Source organism: Eriocheir sinensis, chromosome 34 (assembly GCF_024679095.1).
Source record: "Eriocheir sinensis breed Jianghai 21 chromosome 34, ASM2467909v1, whole genome shotgun sequence".
NCBI lineage: Eukaryota > Metazoa > Arthropoda > Malacostraca > Decapoda > Varunidae > Eriocheir > Eriocheir sinensis.
Window position 1 is genome coordinate 13,057,163 of NC_066542.1, and position 16,220 is coordinate 13,073,382.

The 16,220-nt window shown below is 43.7% G+C and overlaps 1 long non-coding RNA gene across 1 annotated transcript in view; it reads left to right on the forward strand.

Annotated features, from left to right (window-relative positions):
• The window catches only part of LOC127007102 (uncharacterized), a 79,955-nt gene that overhangs the window by 24,445 nt on the left and 39,290 nt on the right, over window positions 1–16,220 (forward strand). The window contains exon 2 of the long non-coding RNA XR_007760069.1: window positions 11,598–11,665. This is a non-coding gene — a long non-coding RNA (uncharacterized LOC127007102). The remainder of the gene's footprint in view (window positions 1–11,597; window positions 11,666–16,220) is intronic.

Below are 16,220 nucleotides of genomic sequence, written 5' to 3' on the forward strand. Positions count from 1 at the left end.
ACACACACACACACACACACACACACACACACACACACACACACACACACACACACACGACTAACAGGTTTCTAATGGGAAAACCTTTTTTGTTATTTGTTCATTTAATTGTCGAACTTAAGCACCGAGTTATTTTATCACAGTAATCGTCGATGTGGTGCGTTAATCTTTAGGCGTTTATTTTTGTTCTATCCTGCTTATTGGTAAAATGCTGTTTGTTGCAATTATGTTAAATTATTATTATTTGGAAAGTTATTAAAAATGGAGGATTCCCAATAGCCATATCATATTAGAGAAGGTGGTAAGTTATCTGCTTTCCGTTGAAGATGACCCTCAGCCCGCCCCGGACAATACAAGCACAGGGACCGCCTTGCCTGTCCGTGCTTGGGCTCTTAGATTTGTCACTTGCAAATGAAGTACACGTGGAGGGAGAGGAAACCATGATCGCCAGAACGCCAAGTGAAGGCGGCTTTCCTGTTACTGACACGCACACGAATGCATCGTGACCAGGGAAATTGTTTAACCGAGGAGAGGTGCTCCAAGGTTTTTTTTCACTATGATATATATTTTGGTAACACTCCAAAGGTGTTAAAGTATGGCCATATACATTTCCTAAAAAAACAGAAGATATTTCCCAAGAAAATGGTATCTAAAAATATCTGCCCACCACACATCATCGCATTGGTTCAAGTGTGCCTAAAATCAGTCGATCATTCATGGACAGGTGATGAATTATTTTTTACTCAGTTCATGCAGCGCGTCTCAGTAATATTGATGTGAAGTGTTTTGCCGCCCTAACATGAGAGATTGTCGGGCGTCGACTCGGCTTGGCTCTCAAGGTGGGTGCAGACGTGTGAGTCCAGCTATACTTAGTGGTGGTGTCACCTGCCGCCAACAGCGGAGTGGGGGAGTATAGGTGACTCTTTGTACTTCCTCGTCCCCTACAGTCCACCTAGCCTGCGGGGAAGCCTGTTTGGTGAATAGGGTCCGGGTTCTAGGTGACAAAAAGATTGCGGTTCCCCTTGCGGTCTTTACTGTTGAAAGGAAGAGCAACAAATAACTTCTGAAAAGAAACTTAAGGTAAAAAAAATAATATATTTGTCTTAGATAGTAATGATGGAAACGTGCTTTTAAACTGCACTTATAAACCTATTCTACATTTGTTTTCTCAGTTACATCTCTAAATATTCATGGTAATCTTTAAAATATAATGTATAAATGAGAAGTTATCTTATTCCTTAATTCCTTTATATTATAAACTGTTCGCTTAAATGTAAAATTTCATCTTTAAGTCGTGTACGCATTTTTATGATACTCTCAGTACCTCAGCGGTTCTGGTTTCTTGTGGCACCAGCGAGGTGCATCCGAGCTGCGCGTCTCTCCGCAGTCCACCTCCTCCCGCCGTCCACGAGGGAGAGGCCGGGGCCGGCACGCCGCTGCGACCTATATTAGGGTCAACGGGTGTAGCTACCCCGCCTACCACGGGTCCTTGAGCTGCCTTTGCTATTATTTCTCGCTGAGTGTTGGGTTTATCGCGTTTTGTGTCCCCTCGTTTGTCAAGCACACAATGGCAGCCATTAGGGCGGCGGCGAGATCCGAGGTTCCAGGGAGGGACAGGGCGGCGCGGCTGGCACAGCCTCGCGTGGTGACCTCGGCTGACGCCTGCCCCAGCGCCGTCGCCTCCGGCAGGACACTCTGCTGTCCTGATAGGATAATTTGTTTGGTACAACACGTGGCACTCATGCGTGCGCATGAGTGCCACGTGTTGTACGTGTTGTATTTATTTTACACACCCCCACCCATCCCCACCCACCCACCAACACTAACACACACACACACACACACACACACACACACACACACACACACACACACACACGACTCAAAGTGATAAGGAGCGTTTAAGTGTGGCATAACAATATATCACAACACAGGTTGGGTTGAGCCTGGGCCCCTATCCGAGGCACCGTCCGCGGCCAGCGTGGGGTGTGCCGGGTCGCGGGTTCACTGAACTAGGCTGAAAATAGATGAATGGTAACTGTGCCCACCCCTGTGTTTTGTTTTACGCATCCGTGCACTGCTGGGAACTTTAATCCTTGTATACAATGCATCGTCTAGATAATAGCAATAAACTGTTCGGCCTTAAAATTATTTATCGATACATATTGATATATTCTGAAAATGTCCAGATGAATGATTAGTAAAAACAGTAATATGCTTTACGTACTCGTGCTCTAAGCTGTCTTTCAAGTTGACGAAAGCATAAACTGGTTCTGTTTTCTTACTAAGCAGCAGAGAGCAAGGATGCAAATATCTGGCATCCCATTGTTTCTGATGTACATTTGTGTGAACCCCAAATATGCGGCGGCGGTAGAGATGCCAAGTACGTATACAACAGTGTGTCAGGAGTGGAAGCAGGGAGCAGGTGACCTCAAGATAGGAAGGTGAGCCATAGTTGGTGGGATGCGGGGGAGGGAACAGAACAATGGGTTGGCGGAGGAACTTGCACACCTCTTCATTAGGGGTCTGACCCACTCCTTCCTAAGTGTGTAAGAAGTCTGGTGGTGTGGGAGTCGCGTAACATGATACGTAAACTGCCGAGTCTGGGGTCAGTGTCCATATCATTTACCTTTGCAGATTGTGTATTTACCTTTTTTTTTTTTTTAACAACAACCATTGCTGAAGAAAAAACGGTGCTAAACACACTATAGTTTAAAAAGGTCTCGTTTCAGGTGTATCAAGGACCTGCGGCTAATCTACAGTGCACCGCAGAGAAGGAATGGGTTGGTTAAAACAGGGACGCTATAATTCTTCTCCAAATGAAGGAAGTGAAGGAAGCCATTATATTCTGTATAATGATTTAGTTTTTTTTTTCATGAAGGGTCAACTCTACTCGTGGCCACGCTCCGCCCAGGCGGGTCGTGCACGGCAATGAGAGCCGTGATGCTTTAAGTGAGACTGATTTAGGTGAGGCGGAGGGCGTAGGGGAAGATGAACAGTCGAAACATAAGTGCACCAGCAAGGCGCGGGGCGGTTGGTGTTCCCTGCAGGCAAGATAACTATCCCGCGGCTGCTGCTTTACATTGCTGTGCCTGCTGCCTCCCAGACCAGAGGAGCCGCTGCCTGTTGACTGAAAAATATCTGCTTGAATAAGTCGTTTACGCAGAGATAGGTGGTAATAGAGATATGTTGACCTATTTTTGGTTGAAATAGCCGTTAACGCAGATAAGCTTGATGATTAACATGCGTTAGAAAGTTCAATTTTGAGCTAAATTAGACGTATGGGCGATACATATGATGCGTTAGACCGTAGTGACATTTATAAAGAGTTTATTTTTTCATGCAACACTGAGGGTTGTTCGGAGTCGGGATCGGGTAACGGTTCATGGATTGTTTGACAGCGTGTTCACTGCTCCAAAAAACTACCTGGCGAATACTTCATATTGTAAATAGTTCAGACGGGACACTGACATGACGCCTGGAAGTGCTTAGGAAGATGACAGGTGCTAGAGATTGTTTTCCAGAGAACCACGTTAACCGTTGTTGTTTCAGCTGTTCTAAATTGTAAGCAAACTTTGGACAAATACTAGAATATTCGTCAACCAAGGTGGAACAATTGGAATTTCAACGTTGTGTTCGCCATCACCACGTCCTTTCGTTCACGACGGAGTAGCCGCCTCCTTGTCTTATTGGAATGTGCTTTCAGGGTCCCCAAAGCATCGAGTGTTTAATACCAGCCTGTAGGAGAAGCTGAGCTCATGGGAAGGAAGGTTTCATACAGTGAATGCCGCTGCCGGATCCTAAACCCGGGCAAGAAGCAATTTGTTGAGAAAAAAAATTAACAAGCTAGGGCAAAAAGTGGTTTGTTGAAGCAGTTAGTTATACATGAAGCAAGTTTGCTCGCAACATAAGAAAAATCCAAATTTATCGAAGTTAAATTCACATTTGAAATTACAATTATAGACACGTCTGGGTAAGCGCACTCATTCCATCGTGAGGCTGCTCCAGGAAAATGCATGACTCTTGTCAACTAGAACCTCGCACATTGATTTTCTGCGTATTGAAAGAGAAAATTACAAAGACTTAATAGTGAATGCACGTGATATCTTTATACGTGCTGCTTTTCAGTGTGCCCTGCGGATGATATATATATATATATATATATATATATATATATATATATATATATATATATATATATATATATATATATATATATATATATATATATATATATATATATATATATATGCATATATGCATATAGACAGATAGATCGGTAGATATAAAAGAGGGGTATGCAGAGCGACGGACAGGTCGCCACAGAGGTGGTAGCGGCGGTTCATTACACTGTCGCCGGGAGGGCTGGCTACGAGCAGCGTGCCTGCGTGGAGGTATTATAGGGAAGCAAAGAGACCGTGCGTGGCTGGGACCGTCGCACAGGGCATTAATGACCAGGCTGATGTCGGCTTCACAGAGTACGTTGCCTTGCATGTACTTCCTGCACTCCACAGGCCTAAACAGTAAACACTGTCAAAATCCACCCCTGGATGGCGGCATCAACGCACTCCACTTTTTGCCTGCGTGGTCGCCAGCCCTCCCAGGCCGGCAGGTTCGTTAAATTTCAACACGTAGGTGATTGGACCCGACCTGCCGGACAGCCGCAAGGCCCTGCTGCTGCCTTGGCTAGTCCAACCACACCTCAGCCATCTCCTTGATGTATAAGCTACACATTAAACTGATTTCTAGGTACTGCAGTGTGTGTGTGTGTGTGTGTGTGTGTGTGTGTATATATATATATATATATATATATATATATACGTATATATATATATATAATTATATATATATATATATATATATATATATATATATATATATATATATATATATATATATATATATATATATATATATATATATATATATATATATATATATATATATATATATATATATATATATATATATATATATATATATATATATATATATATATATATATATATATATATATATATATATATATATATATATATATATATATATATATATATATATATATATATATATATATATATATATATATATATATATATATATATATATATATATATATATATCATGACAAATCAGTTTGTACATTGATAAAATCCAATCCAACGTTCTATATTAAGGTTATCTGGGCCAAAATTCGCTTCTAGTAGGCGGGAATGTGTTCCGTGCACCTTAGAGGAGGACTACAGGAGACAAGGCTCCCTAGGTCACGCCTACAGGCTGGACGCTCCCAAACCTGCTTACATGATCGGCAGGAAAGCCTTTTTTTTTCTGCAGTGTAATTACTTTGATATATTTTCAAGATGTTTAAACTATATATTTTGGCCTGTGGTATTTTTCTCTCGCTACTTTAATATCCCCTTGTAACACCACCGTCACTTTCATTATCTGTGTTCCTTCGCCGAGGATCAGTCGTCGCTCCCATTAGGAAGCGGGCGAGGCGGCGTGGGAGGAGCCCGGCAGATAAATATCACTTTGCACCATCAGCTTTTCTGTTTGCTTGGCCAACCTGTTTTGTATTGACCGAACGACTCCTCGGCTCACGACCCCCGAGGAGCAACCAGGCAGCGTCTCCTGAGGTATGCCGCAGTTTCAGTATTTCCTTGTTGATCCTCTCGATTGATGGATTCCTTTCCCCGTTCTGCCTCAAATAAATGCTTAGGTTTTCGGAATAACGCGATGCAGCAAGAACACCACAACAAATAACGGCCCTCTGTCGCAACATTCATGAGGAATATTGATGGCAGCGTCTCTCAAACGTGACGTAACTGTAAGGGCGAGGCGGGAAGGAGAGCAGGAAGATAACACGTAGCGAAGATGGAGAGGTGAGGAGTGGCTGGATGCCGATGTAAAAAACGACCGAAGTGGCTGCAATGGAAGGGTGAGTGAGGAGAACCAGGTGGGGGACTGGGGCACGAAGGAATGACTAGAAAAAATGTGTGTGAGAAGCAAAAAAAGATGAAAAAACTGAAGCGGAGAGTCAGGGTGATATAAGAGTACAGATGTGACTGAAAGACCCGGGTGAGAAGAGTTATTGAGTGGGAGGAGGAGGAAGTGAAATAAAACTACCGGCAGAAAAAGCAGTTGAGTATAAAATTAGGATGCAGAGGGATGATAGAGAAACAATGAGGCGGTTCGCAGCTGCAAGGTTTGGTGGAGTGAAGTGGGAGGAAGAGAGAGTAAAATAGATCGTTACTAGCAAATAAATATTAGAGAAAAGACAAAGAGAGGCAAGGTGTTGGTTTAGAAAGACACGTGGTTAGTAGTTGGGAAGCAAAGCGAGGCGGGAGGAGGACAGTTAAAGGAAAAAAGTACAAAGACAAATGGAGGTACGGTGCAGCAATACTTAGATCGCATGTTTATTGGCTCATAATTCAGAGCAGCAGAGGTCAGGAAACAAGTCGCAGTGTCACCACCACCCGCAGACGGCGAGGGACCTCATCAAGGGGAACTAGGAGCTGCTGGGGCGGGGTGGACAGTCGTGATGGAGGAAGCTATTAGACGGTGGACAAGGAGGGCAATGAACAACGCTGCTTCGAATAAAGAAGAACAAGTCGGATCGCCCCGTAACTTTATCTTCTTCTCGTGTTCTGTAGTTCCAGGTCTGTATCTTGCTCCCTCCTCCCTTCTTCTTTGCAACTTTCCCAACTTTTCTGCAATTAAAATCTAAAATCTGAGTCTGAATGATCAACGCTGCTTCGAATACAATGAACAACGCTACTTCGATTACAATGAACAACACGGCTTCGAATACAATGAACAACACTGCTTCGAATACAATGAACAACGCTGCTTCGAATACAATGAACAACACTGCTTCGAATACAATGAACAACACGGTTTCGAATACGATGAACAACACTGCTTCGAATACAATGAACAACACTGCTTCGAATACAATGAACAACACTGCTTCGAATACAATGAACAACACTGCTTCGAATACAATGAACAACACTGCTTCGAATACAATGAACAACACTGCTTCGAATACAATGAACAACGCTGCTTCGAATACAATGAACAACACTGCTTCGAATACAATGAACAACACGGCTTCGAATACAATGAACAACACTGCTTCGAATACAATGAACAACACTGCTTTGAATACAATGAACAACACTGCTTCGAATACAATGAACAACGCTGCTTCGAATACAATGAACAACACTGCTTCGAATACAATGAACAACACGGCTTCGAATACAATGAACAACACTGCTTCGAATACAATGAACAACGCTGCTTCGAATACAATGAACAACACTGCTTCGAATACAATGAACAACACTGCTTCGGATACAATGAACAACACTGCTTCGAATACAATGAACAACGCTGCTTCGAATGCAATGAACAACACTGCTTCGAATACAATGAACAACACTGCTTCGAATACAATGAACAACACTGCTTCGAATACAATGAACAACGCTGCTTCGAATACAATGAACAACGCTGCTTCGAATACAATGAACAACACTGCTTCGAATACAATGAACAACACTGCTTCGAATACAATGAACAACGCTGCTTCGAATGCAATGAACAACACTGCTTCGAATAGAATGAACAACACTGCTTCGAATACAATGAACAACACGGCTTCGAATACAATGAACAACACTGCTTCGAATAGAATGAACAACACTGCTTCGAATAGAATGAACAACACTGCTTCGAATACAATGAACAACACGGCTTCGAATACAATGAACAACGCTGCTTCGAATGCAATGAACAACACTGCTTCGAATAGAATGAACAACACTGCTTCGAATACAATGAACAACACGGCTTCGAATGCAATGAACAACACTGCTTCGAATAGAATGAACAACACTGCTTCGAATACAATGAACAACACGGCTTCGAATACAATGAACAACACTGCTTCGAATACAATGAACGACACTGCTTCGAATACAATGAACGACACTGCTTCGAATAGAATGAACAACACTGCTTCGAATACAATGAACAACGCTGCTTCGAATACAATGAACAACGCTGCTTCGAATACAATGAACACTGCTTCGAATACAATGAACAACACTGCTTCGAATACAATGAACAACGCTGATTCGATGGCCCTACGCGACGCCGCTTCATTTCTCCGCTTGATAATCCACTAAGGCTGTCGTTACTTCAAGCTGTAGGACGCAGTGTTATGGTGGAGGGAGGAATGAGGCGGGAATCGTTGCTGTAAATTTTGTACAGTATAAAACTAGTTACGACGATAACGATAACGGTGTAGGAGGCAAAAAAAAATAGGGGGAAGATAGATGGTAAGCAGGATGGTAGTTTACAAAGACAGGTGGTTAGCAGTTACCAAGCAAAGCGAGGTGGGAGGCTGACAGAGCAGAAAATTTGTCTTACTTTATAGGTTTCATTCAGTCCATAAAGGTGGTCACTTCACCGCGGAAAGTCCTGCCGGGAAGCATCTCAACGCAGGAACGGAAAAAAAATACCGCACAGAATGACGTGATGGTAAAGTAGTTCACACTGGCGCCGGATTCACTGCACGGGGGGATGGGAGAGGGGGGAAGAGGCGCCTGTCATTAGTTTTTTTGCCTCTCTCTCTCTCTCTCTCTCTCTCTCTCTCTCTCTCTCTCTCTCTCTCTCTCTCTCTCTCTCTCTCTCTCTCTCTCTCTCTCTCTCTCTCTCTCTCTCTCTCTCTCTCTCTCTCTCTCTCTCTCTCTCTCTCTCTCTCTCGCTCTCTCTCTCTCTCTCTCTCTCTCTCTCTCTCTCTCTCTCTCTCTCTCTCTCTCTCTCTCTCTCTCTCTCTCTCTCTCTCTCGTCCCCCCCAACTCCCCCAGGGTGACTTTCATCTTCGCAGACAGCCTCGCCGCAGGGCCTCTCTTCCTAGTGCAGGGCGGCCGTATGTCTGTTTGTCTTGCGCAGAAAATTCCAAGAGGGATTGCTAATTTTCAGACTCACATCCCTTTTTATGAATATTCGCAGGGAACATTATCGCATTATCCTGTGATGCCTAATATCTTTTTATCTTGGAGTATTTGTTTTTATCTTTTGGTGTAATTTCCCGTGAAGAATCCTCAACTCTGTGTATATATTTTCCCACGAAGTATTATGAACTCTTACTTTTGTGGGTGTGTTTTTTTTTTTTTTTTGCAATTACCTGTGTGTGTGTGTGTGTGTGTGTGTGTGTGTGTGTGTGTGTGTGTGTGTGTGTGTGTGTGTGTGTGTGTGTGTGTGTGTGTTCTTTTTCATCCTCCCTTTTTTTGTTTGTTTTTCTTGCCTCCTCCAAGTCTATCCTGCGCCTGAAAACTTTCCCTCACCGTCAGTTATGGTGCCGCGGAATCAAATCATTATATTCTTCCCTTATTTGCGGCAATTTACGTTGTTTATCCGCAATATTTCTGCTCCGTGCCTCTTCTTCCATTATTCCCCGTGCACAGTGTTCTCCAAGCGTCAATACTAAAAAGAAAATAATACTCTCTATGATGCTTCTTCCTATCCGCGTGGTGAGAGGAAAATAAATAAGTAAATTCCAAATATTGATGCAAACATATTTACTTTTACTTATTGTTTTGCATCAAGTTTTGTTGCTTTGAAGTCCGTGGAATTGATTTATATTTCTTGCACATCGTTCAGCCGAACATAAACTCGAGAAGTCAGTATTTTTTCTTCTTTCATGATATTTTTGTGTTTTTGTTTGCGCGTGTGTGGCTTTAATATTTTACCCTGCGAGTCTTTTTGTTTATTTAAATATCTCTTGTCGCTGACGGATGACAAGAAATCTTAACTATATTTGTAGGATTTCTAGTCATTCTGCTTTTCCTTCTTTTGACATATGCTTTTTGTTCTTCTTTTTCTCCTGATTTACTCATTTTCATTTTTTTCTCTCTCTCTCTCTCTCTCTCTCTCTCTCTCTCTCTCTCTCTCTCTCTCTCTCTCTCTCTCTCTCTCTCTCTCTCTCTCTCTCTCTCTCTCTCTCGCTCTCTCTCTCTCTCTCTCTCTCTCTCTCTCTCTCTCTCTCTCTCTCTCTCTCTCTCTCTCTCTCTCTCTCTCTCTCTCTCTCTCTCTCTCTCTCTCTCTCTCTCTCTCTCTCTCACACACACACACACACACACACACACACACACACACACACACACACACACACACACACGCACGAGTATTTCCGCGACAGTGATTTATGAAGCAATTGAAAGGTGTTCGGGACTTTTTTTTTCTATAAGGAGGCTTTCAATTGTAGTTATTATGTTTGTGTAGAAGAAGGGATGCACTTTGTGACTTTATTTTCGATGTGACGTAATAATTCCTGTCGTTTCTTTCAATTACGTATGGTTGTTAAAAGCTATAATTGTTTTCTTGTGTGTGAGAAGATCCTTAAACTTAGGGTATTCATCAATCACTCTTACTCTCCTGTCAGTATAGAAATGCGTGATCATAACTTTACTGAACCATTGTTTTCTCCATTGGTCTGTCGTGTGTGATCCCAAAACGCATGATCCAGGTTTCCAAGAGGTGGTTGTTATAAGGGAAAGTGGATGTTTAAAGAGAATGAAGAGGCCTGAGAGGAGGTTTGGGACGGAGCTGCGAGGGAAGACGGGGTTGAGGGGTCAGGGAGAAGGTGAGGAACAGAGCTAGGGTGAAGTAGGAGAGGTGAGGGACGTTAAAGTTCAAGGGTCAGGAAGGAGGTGAAGTAAGGTGAAGGGAGAGGTGATGAGAGACGTAGGGGTTCAGGGTCAGGAAGGAGGTGAAGGTGAAGGGAGAGGTGGTGAGAGACGTAGGGGTTCAGGGTCAAGAAGGAGGTGAGGAGTAGAGGTTGGTCGAAGCACCGTGAGGGACAAATGCCCGCGGGTGCTTGCCTCCCAGAGCTGACCCAAGGCAACCCGCTCTGCCACACCGCCGCGTTCCTGCCACCGCCATGACTGCATCGCTTCTTCCCTCACCTCCTCACTCCCACACATTCCACTAGGAGTCACCTGTGTAACGCTGTGGCCTCTGTGTACCCAGTTCGGTCACCTGAGTTTTATGGGAATGTTTTTTTTTTCTTCTGTGGTTTATATTTTCACGGATTGTACCGTTGATAATTTTCACTCATTTTTTTTTACACAGTCACCTCAGAGTGTCGAAAAAAGATTACCTACGCAGAGATTCACACACACACACACACACACACACACACACACCGAGAAGGTTTAGTTTAGTGCGAGCCCAGTGCAGGCCTCTCTCAGTCACTAGGAGCGTCATTCGCCGCGCCTATCGCCCCCAGAATGAAGGGCTTCCAAATTATTGTCATCCGGCGGGCAATCACAGAGCAGGTAGGTGTAAACGTAGTCGCCGCCTGAGGTACGGCAGGATCCTCGGCGGACTCTGTTATTACGCCGTGTTTGTCTCGTCGAATACCTGCCTTTTTAAGCCTCAAAAATTTGTGTCAGTGCAGCTGATGTCTTGCCGGGTTTTCTGTTTAAGTTTGTAATATTGTTGTAATGATGTATTTTTTTCAGCCTCGGGCACGGTGTGATATCACGGTATGATTATGTGATAAGTTTTGTGTGTTTTTACAGGTGAGTTGTCGTCGTGCTGCGGCCGTCGTCACAATGTTCAGCTCGTGTCCGCCACTCCCGAGACGAAGGTAAGGTCCCAAGCCTCCTTTTTGTAGCTTTTTTTTTTAATTTTTCCACTATAGTAATTAAAAATCATAACATCCTTTTATTTTCAAGAATTTCTCTGTGAAGACTTGAGATTAGTTCCACTGTTACCCGTTTATGTTTGACGTTTGGTAGATAGTTTGGTAGATAATATTGCTTACTTGAGTGACGGAGGATGAAAGTAGTTAAGTCGACAAATCACTTAGAAGTATTTTGCGTGGAGCTGCAGTGAGTTGAAGAGCCCTATCACTCATTTGCTAATTGTACACTACCAGCCCGAAGGCTATTTTTTTTTCTGAAGCGGTCACTTTGCTATTTAGGTTACGACAAGGCCGGGGAGCAGTAGCCATTAAAATCTATCCAGTTTAGATCACTGTTTTTTGTGACCAGCCTAAACCTGATTTGTCAACTTTTTTTTGTCTGGAATTCATTGTTTGCTAAGCTGTCTTGAAGTGTTGTCCAAAGTAATCGATGTGCGAATTCGCTGAGGCAACTGTCACCTCCCTGTTTGAGCACGTGGCTTTAGAGAACGAGGTGCCCCGTCCGCTGGATGGTTTGACACACCCAGCCTTGCCTGAGTCCGTGCAGCCGGTTCCGTGGCCGGGGGAGTCTGGCGGCGCCGAGAACAGTGTACGAGCCGGCAGAGCGGCGTGCTTGAAGGTCGTGGGTGCAGCATCTCCTTTAGAGTCTCGTCCTTTTTAGTAACAGTGCATTTCTTTTTAAGATGGGTCTGATAAATATATTAAAAAAATAGGTTGAGCGAGGTGGTTGAGCTTGAAAATATTTATAATTTATATATTTGGGGCATCGTGGTTCTCGATGAAAAGCACCTGGGTGGAGAAAGCGGTGGTACCTGCCAGGTGACCCGTTACGCCAAGCAGGTAACTTGGATTCAGGGCCAAGAACCAGCTCTCGCGTCCACGACTGGCCCTGTCAAAACTTTTATGCTTTCTCTGGGAGAATTTCTTATAACGTGGTTGGAGCCTTCCGTCAGGCAGATTTGGTTTATATGTGTGTGTCGGAAGGTATTAGACTACAGGGTCATCTAATGGGGTTCTGGTTTGGTCAGACTCCACCAGCAGGAAGTTGTATCGAGAGAGGAACTTGTTCTTTGTTCCAGAAATCACTTCTTTACAAGATCGTATGCAGAGGAGCTGAAGTTTGGTTACATTCTGATTTTTTTTTTTTCGTTGGTTTCTTTTGAGTTGCTAGATTTTAAGGATCGCTAGTTGTACTTTTCAAACTCAGACTTTTAAATTAGAGAAATGTCCGGATGTTAATGTGAGGAACATGAATTTGAGTGGCAGCCTTGACCACCTCTTAGCTTCGCCATTCCTTTGCCACGGCAAGTTATTGTTAGAGAGGGAAGGTGAGTGACAGGCGAAATGCAAGTTAATTTTCCAAGTGAAGAAAGTGAAGGCAATTACTTGTAACTGGGTCATTGAAGGCGCTTAGGTTAATTGAAATCCGTATAACTTTTTAACCCGAGTTTTGATGCCACTGAGGTTATAATTACTAGATCAAGGCGGATACAGGTTTGACTGTTCGTGAAGATCTTAATGAACTGTAGGGACAATAATGCAAAATGGCGCCTAAAGTAAAGGAGTGTGTCAAAAACTTAACTCACCAATTTGGGCGGTATGGGGAAGCACTGGGCCTCTTTATTACAGCGCTGCAGAGATTTGGGATAGTTATTATTTATTATAAATCATTTGTCTGTCAGGACTCCTTATTTATTGTCATTTTCTTTATTTGTCCTTTAAATATGAAGAAAGAAAAGTGTTCTCCAATGCCTAAGTTTTTTTTTTTATAATTTTCCAGTCAGCAGTTTCCCTTTTGTTCTGTTGTACGAATATAATCATTCATCTCCACTGAATACTCAAGGCGAAATCACTTTTGCTTTACTTATCAAAATTCCATTACCGTAATTCATATCCGTTTAAAGAGCGTGGTATTGCTTCGTTATGACTGTGCTCAACGGTGACTGCCACTCAACATCTAGCTGTTTTTCCTTTGACTCCCACCTCATTTTTTTTTCTGAACTCCTTCCTTCGCGCCCCAAAATAGGCACAATCTGTATGAACTCATTTGCTGCTGCTGGCCATTAACCTCGCGTCGTGTTTGTTGTTTGTTCGTGGGCGGGGGACGATTTCCATATAGATGCAGAGCTTTGTCTGTGCAACTCATGGGGTGCAGTTCTATCAGGCAGTTCTAATTATTTGAGAAGAATTATTAAAGTCAAAATGCAACCGAGACTGATATTCTGGGGATTCGTTTTCCCTTTTTATGATCCGCGAATGGACACGGTGCAACAATGTCTCGTGGTGGGTGGGTGCATGAACAGATATGATGTTCCGGCAGACGACAGCCACCACGCCACCGCAGTGCCTGTACCGTTGCAAGCCACGCCTCTTATGTTCACGCCGCCGCCCATTGGCCAGACTCAGCCACTCACGAGCAACAAGAGTGACAAAGCTGCCTGAAGTGCGTCTCATGAAGGCAACGAGTGAGTCCGTGGCGATAATTAAATGATGATGGAAACGTCCCCCACCGCAGCTAATAGGCGCTTCAGGAGGCAACAAATTAAGAACAAATTCCTTCCGATACCAACCAGGGAGACGATTGGAGACGAGCCAGTTTTGGGGGTAACAAGATGAAGGAACTTGCCGTGGGAAAGAGCGTGGAGGGAAGCGACGTCAGCAGTGCCGAGTTCACTGGCAATGGTCGAGCTCCTGAGAGGCTGCTGCTTTGTGTGCTGGGCCGGGGGAGTGTGTGCCTTAAGGGGACAATGGAGGTAGAATCACGAATGGAGCATCGAGAGGGTTCATGTGTTTTAGGTTGGTAGAACTTGAAGTGGGGGAAAGACGAAGGATGTGCAGGTCCATTCTTAACAGGTGGAAGAGGTGGAGGGAGGTAGGAACTAAGAAGGCATTGAGGTGGGGTGTGTGCATTAACAATAGTTGGAAGAGAAGGAAGTTTGGGTGGATTGCTTCGTTGCGTGAGGGAGGAATGCCGTGCTTCGCGGATATTAAATAAAGGGAGTGTAGACTTATCCGACAGGTGGGAGAGGAGGGTAAGAGCCTGCAGGTTGAGCTGGAGTGGAATGAAGAGAGCGAAGGCTTATCCAATGGGTGAAGGAGAAGGGTAAGAGTTTGAAGGTTGACCAGGTAGAGGTAGGAAGCTCTGGGCAAAAAGGTGACCCATGAATGAAAGAAAAAATAGCCTGAAGGTTGAATTAGAGTAGCATGAAGAGACCCTAGGTATATCCAGTGGTTGAAGGAGAAGGGTAAAAGTTTGAAGGCTGAGCAGGTAGACGTAGGAAACTCTGGGCGAAAAGGTGACCCATGAATGAAAGAAAAAAGGAAAAAAGAACTTATAGGTTGAGCTAGAGTGGCATAAAGAGACCCAAGGTATATCCGATGGGTAAGAGTTTGAAGGTTAAGCAGGTAGACGTAGGAAGCTCTGGGCGAAAAGGTGACCCATGAATGAAAGAAAAAAGGAAAAAAGAGCCTGTAGGTTGAGCTAGAGCGGCATGAAGGGAGCCTAAGTTTATCCAAGGGAGGAAAGAAAAGGGTACAAGTTTGAAGGCTGAGCAGGTAGACGTAGGAAGCTCTGGGCGAAAAGGTGACCCATGAATGAAAGAAAAAAGAAAAAAAAGAGCCTGTAGGTTGAGCTAGAGCGCCATGAAGGGAGCCTAAGTTTATCCAAGGGAGGAAAGAAAGGTAAGAGTTTGAAGGTTAAGCAGGTAGACGTAGGAAGCTCTGGCCAAAAAGGTGACCCATGAATGAAAGAAAAAAGAAAAAAAGAGCCTGTAGGTTGAGCTAGAGCGGCATGAAGAGAGCCTAGGTTTATCCAAGGGAGGAAAGAAAAGGGTACAAGTTTGAAGGCTGAGCAGGTAGACGTAGGAAGCTCTGGGCGAAAAGGTGACCCATGAATGAAAGAAAAAATGAAAAAAAAAGAGCCTGTAGGTTGAGCTAGAGTGGCATGAAGAGAGCGAAGGTTTATCCAAGTTAGGAAAGAAAAGGGTACGAGTTGGAAAGTCGAGCAGGTAGACGTAGGAAACTCTGGGCAAGAAAATTACCCATGAATGAAAGAAAAATAAATAAATAAATAAATAAATAAATAAATAAACAGAAAAAAACGGCATACTAATGATTCCTGGCAGTCCCTCGTTGCGTACTTACACTTTATTTGACTAGTTCAAGGCTGGGTATGCGCGGGGTAAATGTGTAAAAAAAGGTGTTCAAGAGCACACCTGATTGTTATGCCTCAGTGACCCAGGCGAGGAGCTAATGAGCAACAGGTGTGAAGATGCAGGAAATTTATTGTCATTGTTATTCTTATTCTTATTTTATTATTATTTTTATTATTATTATTGTTATCCCCTTCGACCCCCTACACCCTGCCTTTCCTCTACACCCCCGTACACCCACCTGAATCCCCTTACGCACTCCCTATACCCTCCGTACACCCCTCTACACCCCCTTACACCCTCCTACACCCTACCTTTCCTCTCTACACCTCCTAACACCCGCCTGA